We start from the raw sequence: 12710 nt of genomic DNA, 5'->3' as shown, positions 1-12710 counted from the left end.
ATGGTTAATTGGAGGAGGTGGGAAGAGGGGGAAGAAGAAACTTCTTCTGCCTGTGAGAGGAAGACAAGAACATTCTCTCCTTCCTCACACCCATTTAGTTAGCAAGAGCTCTTGCCTCTGCCTCAAGTAGCCACATGAAGACCTACAAAGACAAGACTCTGCCAAGTGATGGAGAGGAGAGGGAGTTTTGTTGTTGTGAGGATGGTGGGTGATGGTAAGGAAGAAAGAGAGAGACTGGGCTTGGGGGAAGAGACAGGTGGGTGACTATGGCAGTGAATCTCACTGTGTGTGTATGTAGATTTTTTTCATTGCTGACATTTGTTAGAGAGAATGTTTGAAGTCTTGGCCTGATAGCATAATTCCTGTCAGCTCTATCAATCTCCAGAATAGTAAACTCTATGTAGTAGTAGAGAAAAGAAGGAACGGAAAGTGGAACCCAGTGGTGTGTTGTCACTACGATTAGTTTTCTCAGGTTGGCAGCCAGCACTATTAGTGTGACATAATGTGGGAGGAGGTTTATGGATGGAGAGTATCCTAGTAGTGCTTGACAAAGTTGTAACAGCAGCAGAGCATGCTCTTCTAGGTTGGATATGCTTAATGAAGCAGAGAAATCTTCGTGGACTATGAGACTAGTGTCCATGAGAGTGACTGTAGTTTGCTTTATGAGGCTGAGTGAGATTTGTGGTAGATGAACAGGGAGCTGAGGTACGCTATGGAAATGACAAAGTTCTGTTTCTAACTTACAGTTGTGAAAAATCTATTATATTAGTTTCAGAAAAATGTGCTTAATTTTTCTGGACATATTCAAATAGAACTTCCAAAAATAGTCACCAACATGGCTTTCCTTCCCTATGTACTCTGATAGAAACCTTGTGTTAAACAGAACAGCACCACTGTAATTTTAGTGGTTTGCTATAACTAGAACTACATTCTGCACATTGTAATAACAATATGGTGATATTTTGCTTGCATAGCTTCCTTTCCTCACCAAAGTGTTCAACAGAAAAAAAATCGACATAATAAAATACCACCCTCCTAAAATACAATTAGATACCCAAATGAGGAAAGCTCATCTTAAAAAAGAGGAGAAGGGGCATCCAGATCAAGTTACAGCTTGAATTAAGTTATTAACTATAGAGTCAACAGTGATTCTAAACCCAACTTTGAAAATCAAATATATTCAGGAAAGTATTGAAACAATTTGGACCTTTCATTCTACTTTACTATGGTCTAAGTGGAGATTTACTACACATAAGTTAACTATAAATGTGTTCCACTGTAGTTTGAGACGCCAGGACTTTGCTGTAAATGCAGTTGTGATGTGTCTTACCTCAAAGCCATAGGAAGCTTCATTCCTATGTCTTTCATTCCTTGAATTTATCACATACCTGAATTCCTTTTTGGTAGTCACTGCTGTCAGTCAAGAATGATGTTAGAAATGTACATCCCTGCAAAGTGCAGAGAAAGAGTATAATAAAGGCTGTGCAATTATTACTGTGAGCGATTGCATGTATGTTGTGTACTGATTCTGAGTTAGGAATGGCTAACCCTGGCACAGTTAAACACATCTGAAGTTTCCCATAATTTGACAATGTTCACCTCTTCTGGATGATTACGTCTCTAGGGTGGTTCACTAAGTTAACTGTTGGGCAAGAAACTTCGTGTGTCTTGTCCCACGCTTTATCCTACCCCCACTGAAGAACACATTCAGGAATAATTTTGTGAATGGAGAGGAAAATAAAATCCTGAATATTAGTTTGTTTGTTACAGTCCCCTAATTATCTAGTGATGCCGGTAAACTGTGTCAGCCAGTGTATCAAGTGTATTGCTCATTGTCACTGTTCATTTTTAGGTCACACAATTAGAAGAGCTGCTAGCTGTGAGACCCTCCGGCTTTGTAGTTGGGAATGGTAGACCAGGTTAAAATCAGGTAAACTACACATTGAAGTACCTCCCTAAAACATCTGTTCTGCCTGCTAATTGAATGCTTTTAAAGGAAATATTTTGGTAAGACGTTGTGTGTAGCAAGTTCATTAGGATGCATTAACAGCATGAGGCCAGAATACAACAGATTCTATGAACCATACTTTAGTTCACACTCCTGTTAACGTGAATGAAATTGGTGTATTACGCAAATGCTGAGTCTTTTGTGGATATGTTAGTGATCTCTAATGTTCTGGTATTGAAATGTCTCATTCTATAATTGATTTTTGATTGGATCTTCAGGTTGTGTTTTTTTTTTTTTGCTTTCCTGTCCTTTCCCTTTTGCTGTGTTATATCACTGTATGTTCCGTCTCATATATTGCCATTGTTGCTTCTTAGGATTTTCTGCAGCCAAACAGAAGCACTTTCTTTTTCACTGAAATACCCATTTGCTGTGTGTGAGGTTTATGATAACCATAGTTTGCACTTTTATATCATCTTTCACCCAAGGGTTTGAAAATGCTTTACAAATATTTGATTTACTTTTTTTTAATATAGTCAAAACCAACAATTAAAATTAAAGCTGCATCTAGTGAGCCAGGCAGGACCACTTCAATACCAAAAAAAAAGAAAAGAAAAAGGAAAGAAAAGGGTGGACAAAATCATCAATGATGAACTAACCTAACTTAGACCAAGCCCATGATGACATCTACAGATAATGCCTACGTGTCTGGTTTATGGTACATCTCATTGTTCTTTATACATTCTATAGTACGTTTGCAGAGGAGGAGGCCCATAAATGGGATCTCTGAACTGTGAACAGCTTTTTCCTGGCCCAATCCAGATGACACCTAGGGACCTGGATGACAGTAGCAGCATTGGAGAGACATGGCAGGAATCGGAGGAGAAGACACTTCCTTCAAATATCTCAGTCCTACATTAAATAATTTGAGGGGAAAATTAAGCCTCAAAACATCCTTAAGAGGTCAGAAAGAATTATTTTCTCAAATTTACAGGTGGGTAAACTGAGGCACAGAGCTCAAATGAGTTATTCAAGGCCACACAAGTTGTTCATGGCAGAGATGGGAATAAAGCCCAGGAGTCCTCATTCCCAGTCACCTGCTTGAGGGCTGATGATCCAAGTCAATAAGGGTTTCTCTTAGGTTCTTGTTCTTTTTGTTTACTCAGCCGAACCCTCTTAAACAAATGCTAGTAAAAGAGAAAAAATGATTAAAATTTGTTTCATGTGTTGGATATGGGTTCAGTCTTACAATATCCATCTTTGGTGGCTACTGTCCCGTTCAAGCTCTGTAGTTGCTGAGGTTACTCCCAAGTCAGAGAGAAGAAAAATGTAACTTCCTTGTGGCTGCGTTCTGTCTTTTAGATATTAAAGACGTTGCAAAACACCTATTCTAACATGAAGCTGAACCCATTCTGGAATGATATCAACCCTAAAGCTGTCACGACAGATGAACTTCTTGGGTTTCTTTATCCATCAACAAGGGAATGGGAAGATGGTATTGCCAAGAATATACTCAAATGAAATTAGCCAAATTTAAGATTTACATTGATTGCATGATTATGGTAAATGGGAACTTAATTTCTTTCTTCAATAACTGGAAGGCTTGTTTTCATCCACTGTGAGGGAACTTTCTGTCATAGCCCCCGATGCCCCCAAATGGACTGTGCTAGATGAGATATTGACCCTATGTGGATTGAATCATGGATGACAGACAGGTTTGTGTGTATCAAATTACTAATAATCCTGATCTACGGGATGGAAACATATGTATCATAGTCTTTCAGAACACCTTTCCTTTAAATCAATGTTACAGACTATACAATGAAACTGGTCTCATACAAGAATTCACGTATGTATTTAATTCACTTACTGGGAAGAAATTAATATGTGTGTGTGTATATATGTGCAAATATATATTTTTTGATTACGATGTGCAAAAGTAGTACAAAAGTACAAAACTTATGTAGTACAAAAGTAGTCTACATAAGTAGACTGTAAAAGCCAAATTCACGGTCAATCTCCAACTGGGTATTCTGCTCTCTCTAGATGCATGTTTGGTGTTTTCTGAGAGGTGTCTGTCACTTTAACAGAAGTGAAATGTAGAGTAAAAGTGTAAAGGTCGTGGTTCAACCTGGGAAGTGGGTGGGGCTGAAAGCTGAATTGTTCGGTATTTTTTGTATAATCTTAATTGATTAAAATATCACCTTTTGTTCACTACAGAGGCAGTCTTTCTTTATGATGGATACAGCAGCAGGAGAGCAAACTGTTGGAATTGAGATACTTTGTGCGGATCTGAAAGGAGATTTTTGCCCTAATTTCGCACAATAGTAGAAACTTCCTTTAAATCACATTTTCCTAACCAGCGCCTAGAATAGCTCTTGTTGTTAGATTCTAAGAGTTCCATTGTGACTTTTAAACCAGAGCTCGCAGTAGGAGATGTGTAGAGATGCACCGCCCCCAAGGAGCTCTTGGAGGAATTGTGCCTGAAGACAAATGTGATCATAGAAGTTAAAAATGGAACAGACCCATAAAAGATCATCTAGTCCCTCTGTCTGCCAATGCAGGATTGCTCCCTCCCTTATACTCCTAGTCCTTTGTCCTTTCTAATTTTAAAAGTCTCAAGTGTTGGGGTTTCCAGCATTTCCCTTGGGAAACTTTTTACTCTTTTTTCCACTATGGGAGAGTACACAACAGCAACCACTACTTCACCTGTTACTATGGTGCCATCTGAATTTCCTTGGACTGGCATCTGCCTGCGAGCTGGTGCAGAAGGAAAGGTGAGGAGCATAGCTCTTCCCCTCCCAAGATCTCTACTTGCACTAGACTTTCCTGTCGTCCACATACACTAGACGCTCAAGGAGTGGTATTTTGACTGTCCTCAGCCATTATCTGGCCATTACGGAATGTCTCATTTTGTTAAGTGTACTAGCTGAAGTGTAATTAACCATCATCTAATGCTATATAATTCAGTGAGTTTAATTTGCGGTTAATTCAGAATATGTTGTCCTGATTTTCTGGGTGGTGATTATTCTCCCAACCAGCTAAGTTGTCTTCAATGTTTTGGGAGCATTTTTGTTTTCTATTTAAAGGCTGATGAAAATCCCCAACTGCATTATTGTTACAGTGAATGATAATATTGCATCAATTTTGATTACTTTTGATATTTCAGTCTTACAACAGACTTCCAAAAGCTTCAATTATCAAATAATTTGTAACACCATTGTAATTAGTTATTTAGCAGCTAGTGAATAGTCACTGTTTATTCAAATCTGTAGTGTAGAACCCAATCCTGCAAAGATTAACTCTCATGGTTATGTTTAAGGATGACCCTGTGGACCTTGCATAAAGAATGTCTGCAGATCTTTAATGATAAACTCAGAATTTACAAGGTCCACAGGATAAGCCAGTAGACCTAAAATGACTTAGGATGTCCTTGTAGCCTCTAAAACATCATATGCAGACTTTGTAATTTCTATAAATATAGGATGACTCATATGATGAGCGCAAACAGGATTTGGCCCTATAATGAAAAGCATGGAGTTTGCAAGATGTGCAAAACCTCAAATGTTGATTCATAATATTCCTGGAAAAAGAAGTTTAAAATTGAAGACTCCATAAGGATTACACTACTACCGTGGGGATATTTACTAGTTTTTTGTTTTTGTTTTTTGAAGATCAATGTATAAAACAAGTTAGAAGTCTTTAACCTAAGTAATTTTGGTTATTAAAAGACAAAATGTAGTTCAAAATGGTGTTTTTTTCATTTTTTGAAAATGGTTCTAAGATTAACAATGAAAAATAGCTCGTTTGATTATTCTCAAACTTAAGAGAAAAAAGGATTTTTCTCTAGCCTGGGACTGGCAGAGAAAATGTTAGACCAAAGAGCTTTGTTATGCAAGTTAGGGGGAACGGGAAAAAAATCAGGGTTGGTAAGAGTGGAAAATGGCTTCCACTAGTTACAGTTTCCATGGACCCATGATACGAGAAAGAACTGAAAAGTCATTAAGACACGTGTGGTTCTTTCAATGTTTGTAGTATAGAATAGCTATGGTGAAAAGGTCTACCTGTTAAACTGTTAAACTGACAGTTGTTTGTGGTGATGTAGACGTGTTTGTACCAGGATATGAAAGAGACCAGGTAGGTGAGGTAATACCTTCTATAGGACCAACTTCTGTAGGTGGAAGATACAAGCCTCTGAGCTACCCAGAGCTCAAAGTGGCACCAGAACAACAGATGCAAAACCTGCAGCCATTTCCACTACTATAGTGATCAATACCCCCCACAACATGCCTTTCAGGATTCATGGGTCCTACACATGCTTATCACAACATGTGGTGTACCTCATCCAGTGCAGTAAATGCCTCGCTAACAACTATGCGGCTGAAACCAGACAATCTCTATACTCTCCAATGAATAATAAGACAAAAACACCATATCACTTGTGGGCAAGCATTTTTCACAAAGTGATCATTCTTTATCTGATCTTTCAATACTTTTCCTCAAGGGAAGCTTGCACAACACCTTCCGAAGATGAGCCTGGGAACTTAAATTCATAACTCTGTTAGACACTAAAAACCATGAACTTAACAGGGACACTGGTTTTATGGCTCATTACAACAATTTGTAACACACCACACTGCCTGCTGCCCTTAATTGCCCACTTCAAACCCTTTATTTGCTCACCTTTGCTCACTTCATTTCAAGCAACTGCCTCCAACGTGTGTTACCTTTTTTGCTTAACAATCTGTCCCAGCTTGTATTTAGCTCAGACACTTCTCTTCCTTCCCGAGACCTGAAGGAAAGCTCTGGGGAGCTTGAAAGCTCATAGCATACACCAGCAGAACTTGATCCAATAAAAAAAAAATTACCTCATCTACCTTGTCTCTATCAAATCACTTCAGTGTTTCACAAGTAACATCATATTCTTGTATCAGTTGTAGTTGATATAGCAAAGAAGTGTGCTACATGAGACTTATGTATGCAAATACTACATTCATTTTAAAACATCATGGAATTGTGACAGTGAATTCTGAAAGTGATTTTCTGTTTAGATTTTAACTCTAGCAAGTAATGAATGTACTTCATTAACAATATCAAAGCAACTAAATGTTTGCTATCAACCATCTTCAGGCAGCGACTCCAGCTACAGTCTCCAGAGCTGGCATCTTCTGTGTGAACAAACAGGACCTGGGTTGGAGTCTGTGAGTATGGTTATCAGATTAATAATAGCTACTGATTAGTCTTTTAGCAAAGGATTGTTTAATTATTGACTGATATATATCTGCAAATTTAAAACCATGCACAGATTAAAGGCAGAAGGCCCAAATCCACATAATCTTCAGTGAAATTACTTCCAGATTTACCCCAGTGAAATTACTCTGGATTTACAGCAGTATAACTGAGATCAGAATCTGGTCCCATATGCTCTGATTCAAAAGGGCTAGATTGTGTGTAGCTGCAGTGCATCACGAAGAGTACTGACAAGATCATGCCTCAAAGAGATGCACAAAATCTCCCATACTGCTTCTGGTGCATGGGTGGTGAGAAGAACAATCTTCTCCATCCATTTGATTGCTTCTTCAACCCCACTCTTCAAGCTGATACAGGAAGGAGAAGGTGCTATAACATGATCCCTCTCCAAACTTTGCACTGGTCAATGTGGCTCCCACCTTCCCGTATTGGGGTTAATAGCTAAATGCCACAATTTGGGCGTGTGTGTGTGTGGGTGTTATGACATTCCGGGGTACAATCTGGACCAGTGAGGGCCTGTGTCACCCTTGCCCTGCAATCCAGGGTGCCTCACAATGTTTTGCTGCTGTGGCTCCCACCTGGGCTGCTCACAAACACCCTGCCAGCATGCAGGTCACACCCAGAGTGTCTGTGTATAGCCACAGCCCTGGTCCAGCAACTCTAACCCCAGCAACCCAGCAGCAAACACCAGCCACACACTGGCTTCTAGCAGCCATGATTGCTCTTTGCAAGGTGACCCCAACACACTCCAAGTCTCAAATCCCCCTCCCCCGCAACGTGTTCTGCACTGTCCATTCCTTTCCTGGTCACTTCAGATATTTTAGGGCCATTGCCCCTCTAAGGGAATCAATATAAAACAGTCTGTTACCCCCACAGTTCACAACACCAGATTAGTTTTGATTAAAGAATAAAACAAGTTTATTTAAATACAAGAAAATAGATTTTGAGTATGTACTAGTATAAAGCATTAAAGTCAGAAATGGTTACAAGAGAAATAAAGATAAAACACTAGTACTAAAACTTAACAAACTAGACTTGGTTTAAGGTGAAGTCCCTTTCTTCATGTTTCCAGTAACATTGCTGACCAAATTCTGAGGCCAAGATCTGCTCCCAAAGTCCAACGGCTGTTTCTTTTGTTTTCTTAGGTGAAAAAGACCAAGAGATGGATAGGGGGGGAGAGAACTTGGGGTGTTTTTCCCATCGCTTTTGAAGTTCAGTCACCCTTTGAAATGCCTTTTCCTGAGGAATACCCCTAGATTCCCGTTGTGAGTTTGGAGTCATGCAGTCTCATGGTGAAAGAGCTTTCATGCTTGTGTTTGCTAAGGTGCAGATCTGTTTGTTCCTGCCCTCCTTCCTTGCCAAAAGAATGGCTGCTTCATTGGTGATTTCCCATCACCTTTGATGACAGCTGGCTTGTCCTTTGTCTTTGAGAAACTGGTTTATCCAGACTTGTTTGGTAAACATATTTCAGACCTAATTTCATTTTATATTATAACTTTATATGCAATGTTGCAACACACATTTCATCGTGATATTATTGACTGGTGAGTTGTTAATTTTCAAATAATACCTCACAAGGCATATTTTGTACAAAGATTATTACAATATTGTGTACCATGTGAATACAGGGATGCATTCAGCCCCAGATATACTCCAACATGTATACATATCTGTATATATTCTGTACATGGCATAGGCTTGAATTCACCATGATAGGATATTTTGCGAGTATATTCTCTAATTTATACATGACTCTTTTGATATTCTGTATCGTTTAATTGTGTAAAACATTTTTGGATTCACTGTCCATGAATTATACACACAGACACTTTAATAGGAGTTGCATGGTTACATTTTTTCACGCTGACTTGAATATTCACCCCCATACTGACTTTGGTTAAAAATGCACTGTAGCCACATATTATTATTTACAATGTTCTCTGATATTTATTAGGATTATTTACCACAGCTGGGCATAGTTCACAGCCAGAGGACTCCTCATGGAGTCAACAAGAAGAGAATTATTTATGTCACCATGTGATTTCTACTGTAAGCTAATATTAGAACTGGTTTTCTGTTAGTAAGTTAAAATGAAATAAGAATGTTGAGCCAAGCTTATCACTGGAGCCAGGGAATGCAATTCCATTGACTTGCACCTTCTTATACCAGGTCTGGATTTGTCCTACTGCAAGTAAATAAAACGAGAGCACATTTTATCTGTAATGCAAATGTGCAGTCACAAATATTGCTCAACTCAAAGCTATACATTGATAGCAAAGACAACAGAAAAGATGTATTAAGTCACACAATTGTTGCTGGTTGATGACATTGTCTGCCAGCTTTACAGCTGGTTGAAAGTGAGCCACAGGTAGCTCCATTTTTATTTGAATTTGAAACCAGTTTTCACAGCTGATAAAATGTGAAAATTGTATTGTATCCTGCTGGTACCTTTGCTTTGGTTTGTAGTGAACTGGTTGCTGTTGGCAGGTTTCAAAGTCATCTGAATGGTAATAGACTTTTAAAACTGTGTTAATGTCTTATTTGAGGATTTAATTCTGAACAATCCAGTTCACTGATGTGGCAGGAAAGCTGCTAATTCAGCAGGACTACGTAACTAATACTGCAACTACCAGAGCAGTGCTTAGATTAAAATCCCTACAGATTGTCTGCAATGGTCAAGATAGTGGTTCTCAACTAGGTTACAGCCCTCCAGGTGTTCACCAGCAGTTGTGTGGGAGGGGTAATCGCTCAAGCAAAAACCATCTGGACTATTGAGTAGGAAATGCTGATATAAAAGAACTAGCAACAAAGTGAGGCAGTGTAGCAAATTGCATGCCCAGTGCTGAGCACTGTCAAATCCCATTGGGAAGCCAATGAGAGTTAAGAGTGTATCACACTTTGTGGTTTCTGGACATAACTCACTAACAATATACGAAGTTGAACATTTTAAACCAGAAGAGAATAAGTAAATCCCTCTTGGCCAAGTTCTGCCCTAGGATGTGAGAGCAGGGTTTTCAGCAATAGAAGCTATTCATGCTATCAGTGTAAATTCTTGATAGCTAACATTATTTGTATTCATTTCATTGCTCCTGGCAATTTTAAAAATGTTTTATTTCTGTAGATATGTAACTAGTTTGATTGAGACTGGCAAGGCAGAGTCTGAAAGAACAAATCTGACCATCCTGTTTGTCACGTATGTTCCTTATTGTTTGGAGAAAGTTTTTAAGTTGCACCAGACTATCACCCCAATTCCACACCAAAGCAGCATGGTCCAGGTAACAACAACAACAACAGAATCTTCACTCTGATGTTTTTCATCAGTTCTGATTTTTAAAAGAACATTTGAGTATTTCACACTTGGTGGGGTAGAACCTCATTGCGATGAAGCAATGGTTTCATGCACAGCATTTTGTAGCTATTTCTTGCATCAAAAAGAAGATGGCACCATTCTTCACCTGCACCAGTTGTTGGTGCTGGGCTGGCGCTGGAGGGACTGCAATATGTGCCTTACCAAAGTCTGTTGCTGGTGTGTTTATTCTCCCAATGCTTGAGACATTCTTTCTGCTTCAGACACAGTGACTCTGAGAGCTGATACCAGTGCATGGCCTCTTTCAGCTCACTTTACCATGGACTGCCACAAAGTAGTCCCCACCCTCTCCAGTTAAAAGTGTCAAGGCACAAAGACTGATCACTAACACAGCAGGTGCAGTTAAATATAATGGTAATAAAATATCTTATGGAAAACAGAAAATGTTGCTTCCAAGAAACTAAGTGTACAGTGCCGTGGAACATATGGCATATGCCTGTCTGCAGTCATGCTGTTGACTGGGGCACTGTCTACAGCATATATGCAGTCAGGTATGTTCCATGTGTGAATCCACAGAAATTGCTGGTTTTGGCTGACTGCCAGGGTACATATATTTGCAACCTTCTCATCCTTTGTTGGGCATCTGCATTATGACTTTCTATTATCTACCCAAAGATTTTAGAATGTGTATCATTTGTTTTAGGGATGTGCAATACTCCTGATATTTGTCTGCGTATGTGAAGGCCTGATTTTCATTCTTCTTTGTATTATTTATTTAGTCTGGATTTGCAAGTTCTGTGATATGATCTTTGGCGTTATTTTAATGGATTTTATAATGTTTTAGAGAGCAATAGAGGAGTGTGATGCTGTCACTAATGATAGGCACTGCCCCTGGCATGTGGAAAAGGTCAATTTCCATGGGCTACATTTAAGCTGAGCCTGGGATATAGCAAACAGTTATGCGTGCAGGCAGTGTGACATGTGTAGTACACTAACATGCCCCTGCCTAAAAGCCCCCTTCAGTGAAGTCACTGTTCCTTCTTCCTTTCACCAACACCCTGGAGCTCAGTGATCATTTATTTAATGCCGCGATTTTTTTCTTGTGTAAATAAACCTTATTTATCCCCCACCAGCACCCCAACTCCCGTGCAGAGGCTGGCAAGTACATGGGCAATCCTCCTGCATGCCATCTAAGGATACCCGGACTAATGTCCAGATAAGTAGTCTTCTTGCATTGGCAGATAGTCTGAGTACTAAATAACAATAGCTGTTCTACCTAAAATAGTTAGATAACAAGGTTTCATGTTGTTTTAATTACATACCAAAGTATGTAATTTCGCACATGCGCACGCGCGTGTGCGCACACACACACACACACACACACACACACAATGTGCAAACCACTACAGAGTGAAACTGCAGCCAACGGTAAGTTAAAGTATGTCCCATCTTCTCCATCTCTTATTGAGTTTCTAGGGCAGCCTCTTGTTAGTCCTATCCATTTGTATTAGTACATTCTCTCTCTTCGGGCTTTCCACCTGCCTTTGATTTGTCTCTCCTATCACTCAGTATTAACCAGATCTACTTTTGGACAGCAGGGCTGTCTCTCTAATATTCATATAATTCAGATTTGCCCGTTTTTGCACTCTGATCCAATGAATGTTCAGGGACATGAATATTGCCCAAATAGCCAATGACACTTAAGCACCAAAACTGAATTATGACTCCCTCAATACCTGTGCTGAGTTTGTATAAGTACATATTCCTATAACATACTCATTCAATATAAGCTTCTCTAATTTAAAGCTCTACCTTTTACTGCCATTTCCCCTCAGTAATAGTGAAGAAGTGTTGTTTGTTCTGAGCCCAAAGAAGACTTAAGAAATAAGACTTAAGAAATAAGATGAAAATTTTACCCAGCCCCTATTTTTGGATTTGGGATTTATGAGATCAATCCTAAATGAAATACTTTGATGTTTTCAATCCAATTACCAAACATCAATCCACATTATAAACAGCATCACATGGCTCAGTTTGCTGGATTTAGCCAAAAAGGTTAGAGCAGAAGTAGGTAGTTGAAGAGAAAAGCCTTTCTGTCAGTGTGATGGTAGAATTTTACTACCACCATCACTTCACCACCACCACTCACCTGTGAGATGCTTTTTTAGCACAGGCTGACCTTCACACATTACTTACCTAGAAAAAACC

The 12710-nt window shown here is 39.2% G+C and overlaps 1 pseudogene; it reads left to right on the top strand.

Moving 5' to 3' along the window:
• The window catches only part of LOC101939189 (dynein axonemal heavy chain 11-like), a 197639-nt pseudogene that overhangs the window by 31709 nt on the left and 153220 nt on the right, over positions 1–12710 (top strand).

The sequence above is a fragment of the Chrysemys picta genome, chromosome 11 (assembly GCF_011386835.1).
Source record: "Chrysemys picta bellii isolate R12L10 chromosome 11, ASM1138683v2, whole genome shotgun sequence".
Classification (NCBI taxonomy): Eukaryota; Metazoa; Chordata; order Testudines; family Emydidae; genus Chrysemys; species Chrysemys picta.
The sequence above is the reverse complement of the archived record's forward strand: the minus strand, read 5'-3'. Positions and strand labels throughout refer to the sequence as shown.